The sequence below is a fragment of the Plecotus auritus genome (assembly GCF_963455305.1).
Source record: "Plecotus auritus genome assembly, chromosome: 10".
Classification (NCBI taxonomy): domain Eukaryota; kingdom Metazoa; phylum Chordata; class Mammalia; order Chiroptera; family Vespertilionidae; genus Plecotus; species Plecotus auritus.
Window position 1 is genome coordinate 19,453,539 of NC_137785.1, and position 19,788 is coordinate 19,473,326.

The window sequence follows — 19,788 nt, forward strand, 5'->3', positions numbered from 1 at the left end:
CTTTAAGTGCTTTGCTGTCTTTTCTCCCCGTATGAGCAAGTGCACACTCCACTATGGACTTCCCAAATCAAATGTTTGTTCCCAGAATCAAGGGTACTCATCTGAGTCTTCAAGAATCTTATTCTTTCTTCCCAAAAGCAATCCTGCCTATCAAGACCACATGCAGGTCTGGAAGAATTGCTTCCTCTTCCTCCCCAACCCTATCCTCCAGCTCCAGTGACTCTGTCCTCCTAGGGTGGACCTGCACCCCCCACTCCCCACTCCATCCCCATGTTGAAGTCCTCAGTCTCTCCTGAACACTTGCTCCCCTCCCTGGGACTCCCACTACTCTGAAGGACTAATGCTTCAGCCTTTGTTCTGCAGACACCCATGGCCTGAGGCAGCAAAGTCTCAGGGAAGAGTAAGCCAGCAATGATTTTATATCCAGAGCCTATGTGTTTGATGGCTGTGGAAAGAGTAGGGGGTTGCTAAATACTGCTGGGGAGAGCCAGGGAGCTGCTCTATTAGCTCCCCTGGCTCTGTGCCCAGCAGCTCGAGGGAAAGGAGTTACCGCCCCTCTTTGGCATCAGAACTTACCATCATGGCTGTGACCTAAAATCTTCAGGAAGCCAGGGGGTCCTGGCCCAAAGCACCCTGGAGAAAGAGGGTAGTGTGGAGCCCACCACAGTGGTGGTGCCTCCTTTGGGATTTTAGGGCCCTCTGTGGACCCTGAAATACTTTCATCCTCAGGACTCTGGGAGTCAGCTAGGCCTGCTCCTAATGGTATCCACTGCCTCACAAAGCACTTTAGTCCTAAGTCTACATAGTCCCCAAACACGGCCCACTGGTCAGATGTAGGCCATGGCCCCCAACAGGTCTAGGACACCCTAGAAATGGAGAGGACCCAGATCAGAGTGAGGCATCTTCAGAAGGAGTTAGGAGTGGACCAGGAACTCTCAAGAGAGAATGAGGCTGGGCACCAGAAGGATAAAAAAAACCCTCCTTTTCTTTCCATTCCATCTGCTTGCAACAGCCAGGGAACCCCTGGAGTCCTGAAGAGCCTTACTCTGGGGGAGGAGACAGCTCTTTTAACATCTTTCACCCCCTTTGTACCTCTCCAGCTTTAGGGGAACATGTAGTGTTGGAAGAGGAATATGATGATGAGGAACCCAAGTTCCCCAGTGATTTTTCACATGTTCCCAGTGGAAAGAAACCTCCACCCCAGAGAAAGCAGAGACAGCAGCACCGTGTTTCAGCCAAGGATGATACTTGGGAGGGTGGATGCAGGGATCCCAGGTTGCCTGATCGACATCGGCTGGGCTGGAAATGAAGTCAAGCAGATAAGCACAGAGGCTTGGGATTATAGGGAGCAGAACTGTGTCAGCTCTGACAAGCAGGCTTCTGGTGGCTGATCAAACTGCTGGATTTGGTGGGAGAGTATGTGGAAACTTGTGGCCATCTCATCTATGCATGCAGGCAGCTGAAAGGCAGTGGTTTGGACCTTTTTTGAATCTGGGCAGGAGTCTGAGCAGGGTGATTGGATGCCTGGGCCCCGGTAATGTTTTTTTCTGAACCAGGGATTTTGCTATGGGGCAGGGCTATCACCCGTTTTCTTAGGCTACTGGGTGCTTTGCTCCTCCTGGCCCAGGACCTCTTGTTGGGCTGTCTGCAGTTGGTCTGGTAGTTTCTTGTGAGACGGGGTGACAGTTAAGCTGGAGGGGTAAAGCCACCTGGCTCTTCTCTTGGCTGGATCTTCCCACCTTGCAGCATTGTCTGATTGTGCTGAGAGATAGCAGGCCATGGGCAGCAGATGGTAAGAATGGTTCAATGGGGTTGGCTGGAGTTGCCTTGGGTCAAACAGAGGACTAACAGAAAAGAGAATGCACCTGTAGCTAGTGGTCGCTACTGCCAGCCTGAAGAGGATGTGACTCAACTGTTGACCATGGCTGGGGTTTCTGAAGATGAGCTAAACCCTTTCTATGTGTCAGGCGTTGAAGCCACAGCATCAGATGTTGAAATGAAGAAGGCATATAGGCAATAGGCAATTGGCAGTGATGGTTCACCCTGACAAAAATCATCATGTCCGAGCTGAGGAGGCCTTCAAGGTTTTGCGGGTAGCTTGGGACATTGTCAGCAATCCTGAAAGGCAGAAGGAATATGAGATGAAACGAATGGTAGAGAATGAGTTGAGCTGGTCAGTGAATGAGTTTCTGTCCAAGCTGCAGGATGACCTCAAAGAGCCAATGAATAATATGATGTGCAGCTGATGCCAGGGAAAGCATAGGAGGTTTGAAATGGACCTGGAACCTAAGAGTGCCAGATACTGTGCCGAGTGTAATAGACTGCATCCTACTGAAGAAGGAGACTTTGGGGCAGAATAAAGGATGTTGGGGCTCAAGACCACCTACTTTGCACTGATGGATGGAAAGTTGTATGACATCACAGAGTGGGCTCAATGTCAGCAAGTGGGAATCTCCCCAGATACTCATAGAGCCCCCTATCACATCTCATTTGGTTCTCGGACACCAGGCACCCATGGGCGACAGAGAGCCACTCAAGATGCCCCTCCTACTGACCTTCAGGGTTTCTTGAGCCGGATCTTCCAAGTACCCCCAGGACACAGGTCCAACGGGAACTTGTTTGCAGCTCCTCATTCTGGCTCTGGGCCACTGCAGCTTCGAAGCCCAACAGCACAGCACTCAAGGGAGAAGCCAAACGCAAGAGGCGGAAGAAAGTGAGGAGGCCCTTCCAACGTTGACACTTGTTTTCTTCTTTCCTCAAATCAGTGTCAGGGAGTCCAAAGGGCTGTGTACAGCACAGGATGGAGTTTGATTTGTTTATTTTTAAATATTTTAAAAAGGGCAACTTTTAAGCTCAAATTGTTCATTCAGTAGGAAGTCCCAGAACCACTCTCCCTCCTCCACCAGTACCTGGGAACAGAATCTTGTCTTCTGACAATACCAAAGAAATAGGGGGTGGCTAGAGCAAAGGGCCTACGCCTAGGGCCTGGACCTGGGCTGGACAATAACTCCCAGAGGAGTGTGGGAACTAGGGTCTGTATGTCTTTGTCTTGTCTTTTGCTTCTACAGCAACATCTTCTGTAAGATGTTGAGGATCAGAGTGACTGAGATCCTCAACATTCCCCTCTTTTTAAACTATGAGTCTATCTTATTTCTTGACCCTCCTGAATACACTAGTTAGCCCAATATACTAGTTAAAAGACAGAATAAGAAAACATGTAACCTTAATTATAGGAGATAGAGTTCAGAGAGTGGGAACTCTGAATTTTTCCACTGACTGCCACCTTGTGGGTAACTGCCCAACTTCATGCTTGTTGCTGCAGGGATGGCCAAACTAATAATTTTAAAAATCAGACTCATGCCCTCTGCCCTTGGGTGAGGGGGAAGGGTAAAGGGGCTCCTGGCAACCCCCTTATGATCCAAGGGTTGGTATTTTCGTAAGTTTGTTCATATTTGTATGTACTTAACTCTTTAAAGACAGGGGATTGATTATCTCTCTATAAATATTTAACTGGCAAAAAAAAAAGAAGAAAAAAAAAGACTGCTGGGGGTTGTGTTTTTCCACATAACCTGCCATATTGCCCCTACAGTGTCCCTGAGTGTTACAGTTCCACCTTAAAAATTCAGAAAGCTGAGAGGAGAGAGGCCTTATATTGTGCCTACTTTAGTCCCAGCCGGTTTGGCTGAATGGATAGAGCATTGGCTCGAGGACTGAAAGGTGCAAGGTTCGATTCTGATCAAAGGTGCATACCTGGGTCGCAGGCTCTATTCCCAGCCCTCGTTTAGTAGACAATCAATTGATGTGTCTCTGTTAAATGGATGTTTTTCTCTCAGTGTCTCCCCTCCTCCCTACCAGGGTACCTAAAAATCAATGGAAAAATATCCTTGGCTGAGGATTAACAACAACAACAAAATGTGTATTCGATGCCAGATGCTATATGGCTGGTGGGATCTGGAGAGGGGGATTGGGGTTGCATGCATCAGGCACATGAATTTGCAGAAGTAAGGTGCCCGGTCTCCAAGTCTTTGACGGGAGAGCAGGTGTCCTGGTTTGTGAGGGGTGTCTGGAAGGAGGGGCAGGGTATCTGAGTTATGTAAGTGTCCCTGACTCCTCCCTCTCTTCCTTGCAGGGCTTCTCAATACCACCTTCCTCCTCATGGGCTGTGCCCATGAGTGTCACAAACTTTTAGCAGATTTTCGCCATATTGGGACCCTCAGAGTGACTGAGGTCCTCAACATCTTACAGAAGGCCCAGATTGCTGGTGCAGAGCCCTCCAGTCGGGGTCCTGCTTGGGGCATCCTCTCAGGCCTTCTGCTCGCCTTTAAGGACTTTTTAACTGGACCAGACAAACACCCAGACCCTTTCACATAACCAAATAAGGTCACAGAGTTGCCTTTTTGCTTTGTCCTGTGGTCCATGAGGATTATGGAGGTGTGGAAGGTGTGAGGAGGGCCAAACACGTCCAGGGAGGTGGAGAGCTGGGGCGGGCAGTGGGCAGTGATCATGGTGAAGTGAGCAGGAGCAGCGGGTGGAGGCAGGAGGATCACTGGCAAAGTGACTGTCATGCTCAGCAACCAGGGGAACCCAAATACTCTTTTTCTCCTCCCACTTCCTGTGGGGACTTGAGTGCTAGCCTGGGTTCAGCCACTGACTGAGAAACCCTGGCCAAATCTCTCTGCTTTCCTGGGCCTCAGCTTCCTCCCCTTTAAAGTAAGGCACCTTATGAATTAGAGCTGAATCTCATCAGGGTGATTTAAGAACATGATCCCTTATTGTCTACTTGGTATGTGTCCCTTGCAGTGCTAGTATTAGGATCTCATTTAAATCCTCACAAGACTATTTTGCAAGGAAGAAACTGGTTTTAGAGGTTAAATTTTTTTGACCCCAGATGAATCCCTCTTACCTCCCCTGCAGATCACTTTTCCTGCTGAGGTAATTTTGAAACATTTGAAGACCTGAGCTACTTTCCTCTGCCCAGTAGTTGTTTTCTTTTGTAAATTGGTAAATAAGGAGAAAAAGGAAGAATGCTAGTGTAATTCCTCTCTCTGGCCATAAAAGGGACAGCAGATACAACTAAATTATAGAACAATCTTGCCATTCGATGCCTTCAAATTGTGTGTATGTGTGTGTGTGTGTGTGTGTGTGTTTGTGTGTGTGTGTGAGTGTGTGCGCACATGCATGCTTGCACACGTGTACATTGTCATAGGGAATAGAAAAGGGAGCGTCTCTGCACTGGACCATGTTTTTGTGTGATCTCAGTTTAATTCATTCCACAGTCTTATGTTGTGGGGAAGCCAGCATCAAGGGTACTTTTACTAGTACTTCAGGTTAAATATTTTCTGTGCTTTACTTGAATCTTTCTGACTACAACCTTATTAAATAGATATTGTCACTTCTCTAATTCCACTATAAAGGTGACGAAACAGGCTTACCTACCTGGGGACCCAGAGCCCCCTTTCTTAATAGTTTGGGCGAGATCTGAAGCACAGGTGCCTGCAATTGGCCTCAGAAGTGGCACTGGCATGGAGACTTTAATTACTATGGACAGGTTTTGGAAGGGGGTTGAGAGGCCAAAAAGGTCATGGTAAGTGCACTAGATCTGAGTGAAGACCTGGGATCCTGTGGCAAGAGGCTGTTAGGTAACAGAGGGAAGGTTTTGTGGGCAAGTTTTTATCAGTGGGCTTCACAAATCCTGTGCCTCTGACCAGTTTTTCCTAGTTGAAAATTTTAGAGGGCTGAGCTGAGGCCTTGGTGGGACAAGACATATTTCCCTTAATCACACTAGCCAAGGTGCTGAGGGCATCAATAACCTTCAAAAGGAATTGGAAAGTCCACAATGGTGGTATCCTTAGTTGTTCCAAATGGATGGCCCCAATCATGATATCAGAGATGGGACATATTTCCTATGTACAAAAGATTATATGTAATAAAAATATTGGATATGGAGTGACTTAATGAACCTCCAAAACATACCACTTCACCCAAGAAATAGGATATTAGACTGGGAGCGTGGTGATTCTGACCAAGATGGTGGAGTCGGTAAACACTGTGCTCACCTCCTCCCATGACCACATCACAATGACAACTAAATTATTGGACAATCAACCTAGAGGACCATCTGAAGAATAGCTGAACAGAAATCCTATAACTAAGAATATAAAGAAGAACCCATGTTGAGATTCGGGGCGGGGGGGGCGGTGGTGACACACACGTGCTGGCCCCACGCATGTGAGGTTATGGAAAATTGGGAGGGATATATGAGCTGCAGAGGTCACCCTGGAGGAGTGAGGGGTCTGAGCTCCACATGGGGCTCGCCAGTGTGGAGCACCAGTGCCAGAAAGAGGAGCTCCCACAATATCTAATTGTGCAAATCAGTGGGGGATTCTATCTGGCTACGTTAAATGGGAGGCTGCCAGAAATCCAGGAGTCCTCTTAATGGGCCTGTGCACAGACTCAGTCACTTATAGGCATTCACACTGGGCTGCAGTGAAGGGACGGTGGCGTGGAGGTGGAGGATGCCAGAGACATATAGGAAGAAACTGAGTTCTGTGTCTTCAAGGTGAGGGCTGTAGGGACAGCTACCATTGTCCTTACGTTGAGCCCATCTACTACACAGCAGGCAGGTAGATACCATCTTCCAAATCTAAAGATGAATTAGCCTGGTAAACTCCACTGTCTCCACCTGATGGCTCCCTGAAAATCTGCTTCACCCAATTACTGTACTTCTTGAGCCTCTTTCACCGGCTGAGTCTACAGGCAGTCAACAGGTGGCAGCAGGACTTGGGGTGCCCTGTGCCATTTTCTGAGTTGCTCCAGTCCCGGTGCTGGTGGCAACCAGGCTAAGATTGTGGCATGGCCTCTCACACATTCCTCCAGTTCCAGTTCGGGCAGGTAGCAACTATGGATCACTTTGTAGCCCCTACCAGGTAGCCTGGGCCAGTCACCGGCAGTGGCTGACATTGGCCTGCACTAGAGCCCTTGCACAAGGCCCTAAAACCAACACATTCATACCACAAGTGGCACATAGAAAGGGTGGTCTTAGTAGGCACCAGAGCCAACAGGGACAAAGCCAACTCTGGGGGTCATCCCCCACAGAGCAGTTTGTATGCTGTGGTCATGGACAATCTTCACAGCCAGTCAACTTGAATGTCAATCCCACCCATTGATGTCAATCCCACCCACTGTGATTAAGGCTTGCTTACAATTGGAGAGCACACACTACACACACAAAGGACACTCTGCAGCACCTAGTTCAGATGATCAAGGAGACGGTGCCTCTTGGACCCACTGGACACCTACTACATAAAGCCACCCTGTTAATACTGGTAGATATAGCAGATTTACCCAATGCATAGAAACAAACACAGACAGGCAGCCAAAATGAGGAGACAAAGAAACATGTTCCGAATGAAAGAACAGGAGAGATCTCTAGAAAAACTAAACAAAATGGAGGCTAGCAAGCTACCAGACACAGAATTCAAAACAATGTTATAAGGATATGCAAGGAACTTAGTGAGAACTTCAACAAGGAGAAAGGAAACATAAAAAAGAACCAGTCAGAAACAAATACAATAACTGAAATGGAGACTACACTAGAAGGAATTAATAGCAGATATGATGAAACAGAGGATCAGATCACTGATTTGGAAGACAAGTTAGCGCAAAATACCCAATCAGACACAAAAAAGAAAAGAGAATAAAAAATAATGAGGATAGTTTAAGGGACCTCTGAGACATCATCAGGTATAACACCATTCACATCATTGGGGTACCAGAAAGAAAAGAGAGAGCACAAGGGATTGAGAACCCATTCGAAGAAATAATGACTGAAAACTTCCTTAACCTGGCAAAGGAAATAGATATTCAAATCCAGGAAGTTCAGAAAGTCCCAAGCTGAGGCACTCAAAGAGGCCCACACCAAGACATCTCATAATTAAAATGTCCAATGTTAAACACAAAGAAAGGACCTTAAAAGCAGCAAGACAAAGGCAGACTATCAGCTGATTTCTCGACAGAAACATTTCAGGCCAGAAGGGATTGGCATGATATAGTCAAAGTGATGACAAGCAAAACCTAAAGCAAAGACTACTCTACCCAGCAAGGCTATTATTTAAAACTAGAGGCCCTGTGCACGGATTTGTGCGCCGATGGGGTACCTCGGCCTGGCCTGCCGGGATCAGTGGACCTCTGCACATATACCACACATGTCCACACAGTCCCCTCTCACTTCTTTACTCACTCACACTCTCTTCCTCACCACTGTCCTGCTGGTGGCCATGTTCAAATCCTCTAGGATATAATATCTTGTTGGCCTACAAAAAATTAAATAAGATTCAATGTTCCAGACAAAATATTTACTATTAAAACTGGTTTAAGTATAATTAATATCTTTTAAAGTTATTACCATATGGCTATACATTGTTTTTACCTAAATTTACAAAAGATTTATAATATCATCTTTTCAGTAAGTATATTTGACAAACTTCCCAAAGTTTAAATTTCAAAAGATGCCTGAAACATTACATGGGAATCTTTGCCAAATAAAAAGCCTATCTAATAAAAGAGTAATATGCAAATTGACTGTCATTCCAACACACAAGATGGCTGCCCCCATGTGGTCAAAGATGGCTGCCCCCACGTGGACACCAGATGGCCGCCACAAGATGGTCGACAAGGGAGGGCAGTTGTGGGCGATCAGGCTAGCAGGGGAGGGCAGTTGGGGGGGACCAGGCCTTCAAGGGAAGGCAGTTGGGGGCAATCAGGCCTGCAGGGGAGGGCACTTGGGGGGGACCAGGCCTGCAGAGAGGGCAGTTGGGGGGACCAGGACTGCAGGGGAGGGTAGTTGGGGGTGACCAGGCCAGCAGGGGAGGGCAGTTAGCGGTGACCAGGCCAGCAGGGGAGGGCAGTTAGGGGTGACTAGGCCGGCAGGGGAGGGCAGTGAAGAGCAATCGGGCCAGCAGAGGAGCAGTTGGGCGTCGATCAGGCTGGCAGGGGAGTGGTTAGGGGGTGATCAGGCTGGCAGGCAGAAGCGGTTAGGAACAATCAGGCAGGCAGGTGAGTGGTTGGGAGCCAGAAGTCCTGGATTGTGAGAGGGATGTCCGACTGCCGATTTAGGCCTGATCCCACCAGAATCGGGCCTAAACGGGCAGTGGAACATCACTCGAGGGCTCCCAGATTGGAGAGGGTGCAGGCTGGGTTGAGGGACACCCTCCTTCCCCCGCGCCCCCCCCCCCCAGCACACAAATTTCGTGCACCGGGCCTCTAGTTAATAATAATAACTATGTTTATATACATATAGTAATATTACAATTAATGTTCTGGAAATTTCAGTCTGCTCTAGGAAGGAACTTACAAAGATTCAGAGCTGAATTCAAAGAGGAGATTCTTTGCAGTAACAGGTATTCTGTCGGTGACACTGGACAAACCTGTTAGGGTTGCTGAAGGAGGAACGCATGAGGCCAAATGGGTAAAAAACGATAAATTTATTATAACATTTGCTAGCAATAGGGCTGACACCAAAACAGCATCAGCAGCACAGAGTAGGGGGAACGGGTTATTTTTGTCTCTTCTAAAGGTCAGAGTAACCGGGGGGACCAGGTGCAGGTGGGGTGCAGGTGTAGCTGGTTACTGGAAACTGGGTGAGATGGTTTACTGGAAACCGAAGGCTGTTAATCATGAAAACTACAATGAGAATAACGGGAAAAGCAAAGGCCATTAATCATGAAACCTGCAATGAGAATAACAGAAAAATCACCAGGAGGGGAAAGAGCCATCAGAGGGTACGTAATGGAGTGCAAGAATGTGCCCAACATTCTAGGAAGGGGCGAGGGACTCAAGCAGAGCATAATGGAGTGTAAGAATGTGCCTAACATTCCAGCCTTTTTTTTTCTTCTTTTTTTCCTGTAAGGTGGGGTTCCTGCAAGCTGGGGTTGATGAGGGATGCCAGTCTCATTCTTCCGTAGCTTCTTCGTGCTTAGGTGGAGTGTAGAGATGTCCCTAATTAGTTGGTGTTTGAGGGAGGGGATGATGTCTAGTGTACATCTGGAATAGCATCATTGCCCCTATGGATCTATTGGTAATTGCCTGAATGCGGTTTTGGAGGAAGAAGAGAGCTCTTAGGATGCACAGACCAAAGATGAGTGCCAGGAAGAGCATTAAAGGGGGTGAAAATGCTGGCCTTGGGATCTAAAAGTTCAGTGAGGGGGTCCCTTCACTGTGTCATAGAAGGGCTTTGGGAGAAGACTGAAGTTGGGAACCCAGAGGTGAAAGAACCTAGTGAGCCCAAGAAAGGAGAGTATTTCTTGTTTAGAGGAGGAGATAGCATAAGGCATTTATGGTCCAAGGTAATGGCTCAGCTTTGTGGGGTGAGAGTGAAACCGAGGTAGCTGACTGTGGTTTGGGACAATTGGGCTTTATGAGGGGATGAGTGGCAGCCCTGGTCAGGCACCTACATAGAGTGAGAAAAGAGTGGAGAAAGGGGGTGTCTAGTAAGATGCAGTGTAGAGGAGAGGTGGCTAATGGCTGAGAGATTAGTTTGTCAACCCCTAATAAGACTGAGGAGGGGACAAGGGTCCCAGTGAATTTGGAGATGGCAAAATACTGGCCCCTGTGTGAATGAAAGAAGAGACGGGCTTACCTGCCAGCACAGTCATTACCCAGTGAGGTAACTCTGTGGGGTTTTGTCAGGGCCTGGCAACTTCAGGCTTCTGGGTACTCCAAACTTGCTAGACTGGCCAAGGTGCGAACTGGGGGGATCGCACTACAGTCTGATTTCCAGTGGCCTTCCCTTCCACACCTTGGGCAGGGCCCAGGCAGGGGTCTCAGGTTGGGCAGGACTTGGTCCAGGGTCCATCCTTGCTGCATTTGAAGCATGGCCCGGAGGAGGCTTAGCCCTTGACTTACCCTTGGTTGGAGGACCGGTACTTCATTTGGGGTTCGTGAGAGCGGTGGCTAGGAGCTGGAAGGCCTCTTTGTGGGCCTCAGCCTTGGCCTGATCTCCCCTTTGTTTTTGGATTTGGGTTTCCTTGTCTCTATTATTAAATACTCTAAAGGCCAGGTTAATGAGGTGTTTAGGAGGGATTTGTGGACCCGTGTATATTTTTTGAAGTTTGTGGCATATGTTGGGGGCTGATTGGGATATAAGATGGAATCAGAAGAATGGTTTCCTCTGGGGAGGTGGGGCCCAAGGTGGTAACTTTCTGTAAGGCCTCTGTGAGGTGGGAAAGGAAGAGAGCTGGGTTTCATCAGGGCCCTGAGTGATTTCATTACGTTTGTCACAGTTGACTGCCTTATAAGCAGCCTTTTTGTTTAGAATGCAGAAATAGTTGTGTGTGTGGGTGTGTGTAGGGGGGAGGAGGTTGGGGGGAGGTGAGAGATGCAGGCCTTAATGCTTGTCATCTGCTTGGATTCAAAAACACCACATTCTTTCTTTATGAGGGGAGGGGCTGTATTCCTCCCTGCAGTTTCAGAAAGGCATGACTAAAAGTAAGATTCTCCAGGCTGCAGTTAAAGGGGTAGAACGAAAGGGTAGCGTTGAGGATGTGTATTGACCACAGTGATCAAACAAGGCTTTGGAAGCAAGAGGCCTTGGTAAGAGAGTAAGCAGCCCGTGTTTCAGAAACATTTAATTCCTACCTGTCACATTGAGGGCTACCTTGGGCTCCATCCCTTTAATGGTGATGCTCTTAGAGGGGGCTGACTGGAGTGTTGGGCCCCATCAGCTTAAGGCCATTGTATGGGTAGACTCTGGTCCTGGGCATCTTCCAGTCCCCAGAACAATCCCTCTTCCAGTGGCTAAACTTGTGGCAGAGGGGGCACAGCCCTTGAGCAAGAGCCACCAGGACTTCCCACTGGATGTCATTAGGACCTGTCTCCAGTGCCGTGTCCATTCCAGCTACATCATCCCCCGCAAATTCTGGGTGAGTGAGGGGGCCGAGAAGGAGCAACTCATCAGGAACTTCAAGGCTCAGACCAGACAGATCTGATGCTGGTACTTTGTGCGGTGGGAATGGCCGCTGACCCTTCAAGTCTGACTGCATTTACCTGCACCAGCTCCTGGACAAGGCCTGGTCCTTGGCTCCTCCCTGCCTGTCCTTGCATCCTCCCTGCCCAGAGAGCACACAGCCAGCCTCCAGGGGTGAGGTGCTGGGCCCAACAGGCTGCTGGAGGACAGGAGGGCTTCCTTCCCTTTCTCAGTCTTAGGTGTTTAAAAAAACTGACAGTTACATCTGTTAATTGCTCAGTGGGGGCCTGGGGTCCTAAGGCTAGCTTTTGTCATTTTTTCTAATGCCTGAGGCAGTCTACTGGATAAAATGTATTCCAAAAATTTTGGGCCCTTAACGCACCCAAATAATTTCTTTTTCATGTTATTTTTTCCTTTTTTTAAAAAATGTATTACTTTCCTTAGAGATAAGATGCTAAGGTTTGGGTGATAATGAGCTCCACCCCTTTTAGTGGCAGGACTGTTAGGCAAGTGCCTGCAAAGAAAGGGTTAAACAGCTGCTGCTCCCTGGAAAGAGTGGGTGGAGGATGGAGGAAAGTAGCTGTTCTGCCTTTCTTGAGAGGCAGGCAGTTTGCAGGGACTGTGAGGAGAGTTTTCCTTAAATTCCTATCTTGGTAAGAGAGCTGTAAGCATTAGCAAAACAAATTTAATTGAAGACCAAATTTAATTGTAATCTCTACAATTTAGAGATTCCTTTATAGGCCAGAGTTGATGTTGGGGATGAAAATATTTCTCTCTTTTTCAAGTTTGACTCTCAGATTTTTTCTAATTATTTAAGAGACAAATCTTGTGGTTTTCTATCTGACAGAGAAGAGAGGAGATTATAGGAGAGAATGGTGCTATGGTTAAGAGAGAGCAGTAGGTGTTGGGACTACATGATCAGCTCGGTCAAAGAAAGGTTCATCAGGAAGGGACTACATCGAGGAAGGTTTAGCATGAAGAAGAATTTGGTCAGTGGTGCAGTCCTGACAGTGAGAAGGGTGACAGCGGAGAAGGAAGAAGGTTTGGACATAAGGGGATCTTGGACCATTTCCCACTGTGGTGACAGGAATTGTTTAAGTCCTGGAGAATATTAAAATGGAAAGTCCCATTCTCAGGCCAGTGTGAGTCCTTGTCTAATTTATATAGTGGATAAGGCTATTTGGCTGGATCTCCATGGACAGGACGAAGGAGACATCCCAGAGAGTGGTGTTTTTTTTTTTGGGGGGGGGAGGGGCTGGGACAGAAAAAGAATTCCTCATGGTGTAAATTAGAAAGAGGAGGTACGCAACAGGGGGAAACTGGGGAGCAAGACTAGAAGGTGGGTGTCCCACTGTCTAGTCCAGCCGTGGGCAAACTACGGCCTGCGGGCCGGATCCGGCTGTTCTACCCGGTTCTCTTGCTCTCCCCTCCGCTCCTTTACTTTGAATTTATATTAGTTCACACAAACACTCCATCCATGCTTTTGTTCCGGCCCTCCGGTCCAGTTTAAGAACCCATTGTGGCCCTGGAGTCAAAAAGTTTGCCCACCCCTGGGACTCTAGTCAGTCTTGGAGGGAGGAGGACAGTCACGTGGCAGGTGTCCCTGCAACAAGAAAGACTATGGGACCTGGTCCAGAGGCTGAGGCCGGACTGGAGAGGATTTCTGGCCTCGCAGTAGGTCTTTTGTCTGAGATGGCAAATCAGAAATCCAGAAGGGTGATCCAATTGTTACTTACTGGAGATGACATAAGCCGGTGTTGAGTGCAGGGTCAGCAATGGGAAGGCGAGGCTTCCAGTCCAATGTCCTCCTTGGCTGATTCGGGAAGGTCCATAAGCAAGGAGGCCTAACTGAGGTCAGCAATCATGTCACCCGAGTAGGTTTCAGAGGTAAGCCCAGGATGAGCCACTGCTGCTTCCTGGTCTCTGAGTACCAAACTCGGGTGACCAAAGCCTGGGTTATGGCTTCCCTTCCAGTGGAACCCTCCTAAGTTTTAGCACCAAATGTTAGGGTCGCCAAAGGGAACCCACCAGCCAAAAGGGGTAAAGAATTAAAAACTTACTAGTGGCCCAGTGCACGGTTTAGTGCACATTAAAAAGAAATTAATTAGAAGGTGGCTGGTGGGGTGGGACTGAGTGAAATAGCCGGACATGCATTGGAGCCAACCTGTGGTCTATCCCTGGCTGGCCGCACCTGGGGCAATGCCGCGGCTCAAAGGATATCTGTGGAGTGAGTAGGGTGCCTCCAGCAGGTGGGGTCCCTCGGCCTGGCCTGCGGGGGTCAGGCCAAAACCAACTCTCCGACATCCCCCGAGGACCGCCGCTGCCCAGTCTTTGTAGCTTGACAGCTCCTGCATTGAGCATCTGTCCCCTGGTTGTCAGTGCACATCATACCTACCAGCCGATCAGATGGTCGCTTAGCCTTTTATATAGACTAGAGGCCCCGTGCACGAAACTGTGCATGGAGGTTGGGGGGGTCTCTCAGCCTGACCTGAACCCTCCCCAATTCGGGACCCCTTGGGGGATGTCCAACTGCTGGTTTAGGCCCGATCCCTGTGAGGGATCGGTTCTAAACAGGCAGTCAGACATCCCCCTTGCCATCCAGGACCACTGGCTCCTAACCGCTCACCTGCCTGCCTGCCTGATCATCCCTAACGGCCTCTGCCTGCTGGCCTGATTGCCCCTTAACTGCTCCCCTGCTGGCCTGATCACCCCTAACCACCTCTGCCTCGGCCCCCACTACCATGGCTTTGTCCGGAAGGACATCCAAAAGATGTCTGGTGTAATTAGCACATTACCCTATTATTAGTATAAATTGTAATATCTGCTAACAGAAGGGCTGAGGCCAAAACGGCATCAGGAGCACAGAGTAGGGGGAGCGGGATATTTTTTTTTCTTGTAAAGGTCAGTCAGAGTAACCAGTGGGACCCAGTGCATATGGGGGCCAGTTGTAGGCGTTCACTGGAAACTGGGTGAGGCTGTTTACTGGAAACGGAAGACCATTAATCCTGAAACCTGCCATGAGAATAACTGGAAAATCACTGGGAGGGATAAAAGTTTTCCAGGAGCATAATGGAGCCGAAGAATGTACATAACATTCCAGGGAGGGGCTAGTGCCCAAACTGAGCATAATGGAGTGCAAGAATGTGCATAACAAAGCCTAGAGTAATAGTTTCCTATTAGAGGCATCTGGCAGTAGTACTCCAGAAGTTTGAAATCCACACATGGGGGCATTTATTAATTCTTTTCAGTACTCATGCACGCACACCCTGACCCTATATTGCATACTTCTACCCTATATAAGAGAACCTAACCACCCCCTTGGGGCTGACACCGACACATTGCTCTCAGCTCACTGTGAGACAATGTAATGAAATTTTTTAACTCTCACAATGTCTCTTGGCCTGCCTCCTTTAGGTGTGGACCTAACATCTACCAGACTCTTGAGATGAATAGGGGAGGTAAAAGGATTTGGAGGGCTTTTGATTTTCTGGAACCACACCTTTGGCCCTGTAAAGACTGCATTTGTAAATCAAGGACATTAATTTTTAAAATTTATCTATTTTTAAATACCTCAACAAATGGGTTGCTACCCAAATATTGGCAAAGGACTGAAGGTTTGTGAAGGGCTGCTCCTCTGGTTTCTGCACAAGTTTGTTAGTTTTTCCATGATAATAGGCAACTCTCAAAGGAAGAGGATGGGCTGCATTACCAGGTGAGCCCCCAGGTCCTGGGTAAACTCCTAGCCAAGTTAGAATATCCTTTCTTTAATCAGAACAGAACAATAATGGTTAATAGAGAATGGTTAATATTTCTTACTAACAGCACGGTGCACGAATTCGTGCACAGGGGTAGCTGGGGGGAGAGGGGTGCGGGAGGGGGAGGGACCGCGGGAGGTTGGCTGTGGGAGCACACTGACCACCAGAAGGCAGTTCCTGCATTGAGCATCTTCCCTCTGGTGGTCAGTGGGCATCATAGCAACCGGTCGTTCTGGTCATTGGGTTGTAATGGTCGCTTAGGCTTTTAAATATTTAGATCATTTTAGCTAATCTCCAGTATTCTATTTCTGCCTCTAACATCTGTAAACCAATTCATTCAGTATTATTAAATCATTTCCTATAAACCATTTCTAGAAATAAGAATGTGGTCAATAACCAAAACATAATTGTGGAGGTCTTTATCTTGCAAAGAAAGTAACAAAGAGGCAGGGTTAAGACTTACATTGAGCTTAAGTGGAATTAATTGCAGAAGGCAGGAGCCAATCAGCTGCCAGAAGAGTTGAATGTGATGAGACTTCAGTGGAGATTTAATAGAATGAGGAACATAAACTAAAGAGAGACCATAACTATCTTTTGTTAATTTGTTTGCATAGGATGTCTGTAGCAGAAATGGCTGTTATGGAGGGAGGGGCCCTTTTGTCTAGTTTGTCTAGTTGCTGACTATAACAACCTATAGGTATATAATCTTTATTTTTTTAGTTAATATTTCTATGAATAATGTGTCTGAGAGTGGAAGCTTTAGATAATTCTTTAGAGATTTTACAGTTTGTTTCTCTTTTTAGTTCCACTAAATTGGATCAGGTCACTTTGATTTTAATAAGACATCTCGAGGGTGGGCCGTTAATGAAAAATTTGGAAGCCAGTTGTGACAATATTCAGTCCAACCCAGGAATCCTCTAACCTGCTTTCTTGTTGCTTTTGTTAGAGGAAAAGATAGGATTCCTCTTAGTCTTTCTCGGCTAATCAGTAGCCCATCTTTAATATTAGAAGCAAAGTATTTTACTGGGGTAAACAGAATCAGAGCTTGTTCTTTGGTATCCATGTGCCTTTACAGCTCTCTGTTGTAATAGGGATATTGTGTCTTTTTGGGAGTCTAGTAATTTTCTAGACTAGAGCATAAAACCAAATCACCCTCATGGAGAATTAGAGTGGAATATCTAGAAAATTTAACATAATTTCAATCAGCTTTTAGTATCTAAGACAATAGGTAGGACTCTTCATATAATCCCTGGGCGTTACTGTCCAAGTAATCTTTAATCTTCCAGGTGAAAGCAGAGGTATGGACTGTCTTTTTCTACTGGAATGCTGAAAAGGCACTACATAATCTATTACTGAAAAATATTGGAGTCATAGCAATGGTTCATAATAAGATTTGTGGATTTGGAATGACAGGATGTCTGGGGATAACTAGCTTATTTCTAGCTCTGAGATTTTGTACAAATTTCCCTTTACCATTCATTTTCTTTACTGGAAGGATAGAAGAATTACAGGGGCTCGTACAAGGAATTATAAGCTCCCCCTTATTCATGGGAATTTTAATTTCACCTTAACTATTAATAAGAAGGGGAAATGCCTTCTTGTACTGCACAGAGCAGCTTTATGCTTATTTCTGTTTCTTTTTCCTAAATCCCATTTCGGTTTCTTATAATCCTTAAAGTGGGTAGACTTCTCTACAGGAGTTTTCTTGCAAGCCTTATTTAGTAATTCTATTGTTTTTAGTTCGAGAAATCAGTAGGTATATTAATTGAAATAAATTAGAATAGCCAGGATTACACGTTCTAACAGTTAAATTTCTTTGTGAACCCATCAGGTTCCCAGATAAAATCGGGAACAATTGCTTGTTCCTCTCTGGCGGAGACCAACTTTTCTCCAAAGGGAGCTGTTAGGATTCCTTTATGTCAGTAGGGAATGGAGGTGGAGGAGACAGAAGGGGAAGGAAGAAGGGAGGGGAAGGGCAAGTCTGAACAAGGAAGCTCTGAGAGCAAAGGATGTAGTGGAGGAGGTAGAGGAGAAGGAAGAATGAGGTGTAAGCATTTATCACTTCCGAAGAGGTCAGAGACAGTCTCTAATATTTATTATTTTTCCCCAAAATTTGATCTGTGCTTCTACTGGGAACTTTTTTAAAAAATTTCTTTATTGATTAAGGTATTACATATGTGTCCTTATTCCCCCATTACCCCCCACCTCCCATTCATGACCCCACCCCCCTGTAGTCTGTGTCCATTGATTAGGCTTATCTACTGGGAACTTTTAATTTCCAAACCAAGACATATTTCCCATTCATTCATTCAGTTTAATTTTAGAGCCTCCATTTTTTCCTGATTTTTGCATGAAAACATTAATTTAGGCACCCAAAGGCAACTGCATTTTGACCATTTTATTTTATTAAAACATATTTTTATTGACTTCAGAGAGGAAATGAGAGGGAGAGATAGAAACATTAATGAGGAGGGAGAATCATTGATCATTTGCCTCCTGCATGACCCCCAATGGGTGTTGAGCCCCAAACCCAGGCTTGTCCCCTGACCAGAAATCAAACTATGACCTCCTGATTTAGTGTGGTTGGCTTTTTTGTTTGTTTTTTTGTTTTTAGTCCTCACTCGAGGATATTTTTCCATTGATCTTTAGAGAGAGTGGAAGAAACAGGGAGAGACAAAGAGAAACATTGATGTGAGAAAAACACATCGATTGATTGCCTCCTGCATGCTCCCCAACCAGGGCTGGGGAACCTGCAACTGAGGTAGGTGCCCTTGTTTGGAATCGAACCCAGGACCTTCCTCCTCAAGCCAACACTCTATCCACTGCACCAAACTGGCTAAAGCTGACCTCCTGGTTTATAGGTCAGTGCTCAACCACTGAGCCACACCAGCCAGGTGATTTTGACCAATCGAAGTTAATGTAATTACTAGATAAATCTCCCCATTTCTATAAATCACTTGCAAGTCAAGGCTCCCGCCCAGCCTTTGAGAACACCTGAGATTTGGGCTGGAGGGAGGATGTGCCCCTTATCTTCAAAGCTGAACAACTTCAGCTCTCATTTATACCATGAGGGATTTTTTGCTCAGACTCTCAGAAAACAATTCCAATTGAAATGCCTCAGTTAAAAAAAACACCAGCCTCCCATTTTTCATTCTGTCACGCATTAGCCTTGGTTCTGTCAACATTTAACCTTACTTAGTTCCACCTTGAGGATTTAAAATACAGCTCAAATAAAGTCAGATCCCCTATCACAAGCAAGGAAAGGCCCTGGATCCAAGAGACAACTCAATCTAGTTTACCAGGTAGGAGGGCCAAGGGGTTAGTGGCCTCAGTGGACCCCTTGCTGGATCCTAGCACTGGGTCTGGGTCTGCAGGATGGTCCTGGGTGAGCTTCTTTGGAATCCTGCCACACTATAACAAGTAAAGGTCCAAGTAAGAAACTTCAAACTGGGGAAGAATTTTTGTGAGTTTACTTGAGCCAAACTATCGACAATTGCTGGGGAGCAAAATTTCAATGGATTGAGATAATGTCCCAGAGAATGGCAGTTTTGCATCTTATTTTATACATTTCAATCAAAAGATCAGAGGCAAGTGGGTCCCTTGAAATCCATTGGTGATAGATGAGGGAGGTGGGAGAAAGCAAATGGGGGGACCCCTGGGACTGGATGAAAAAGGATACACATCTTTTACCTCGGTGGGTACAGGATAATTAACAGTCAAAAGAAAGGGGAGTTTCCCTGACATTCCATAGGAATGTTATAGCAGATGCAAGGGACATTAGACAGGGTCAGTTAAGGTCAAGATTGACTTTTGCTAGGGAAGACTCTAGCCTAGGACATTACTAGCTGCCATAAACTGCTTTTAGTTAAAAGTTTTAATTTCACACCATCCTTTGTGGTCGTTTAGGTCCCTGAGTTTGCAAGGCCACTGCCCAGGCCTCCCTTGAGCTTGTTATCTTTAGTGTGTGACCCCTTTGGGTCCACACTTTACCATAACATTTTGTAAACACTCTTTTTCAAATTAGCAAGTTCCTTTTATTTCTGGCTTATTAAGTTATAACATAAATAGAGG

General features: G+C 46.6%; 1 pseudogene across 1 annotated transcript; it reads left to right on the forward strand.

Moving 5' to 3' along the window:
- The first annotated feature begins 872 nt into the window (after window positions 1–872).
- Window positions 873–2,737, forward strand: LOC308235935 (dnaJ homolog subfamily C member 14-like; annotated as a pseudogene). The gene is made up of 2 exons: window positions 873–893; window positions 1,346–2,737. The product of its transcript is annotated as a dnaJ homolog subfamily C member 14-like (transcript).
- Window positions 2,738–19,788: the final 17,051 nt, after the last annotated feature.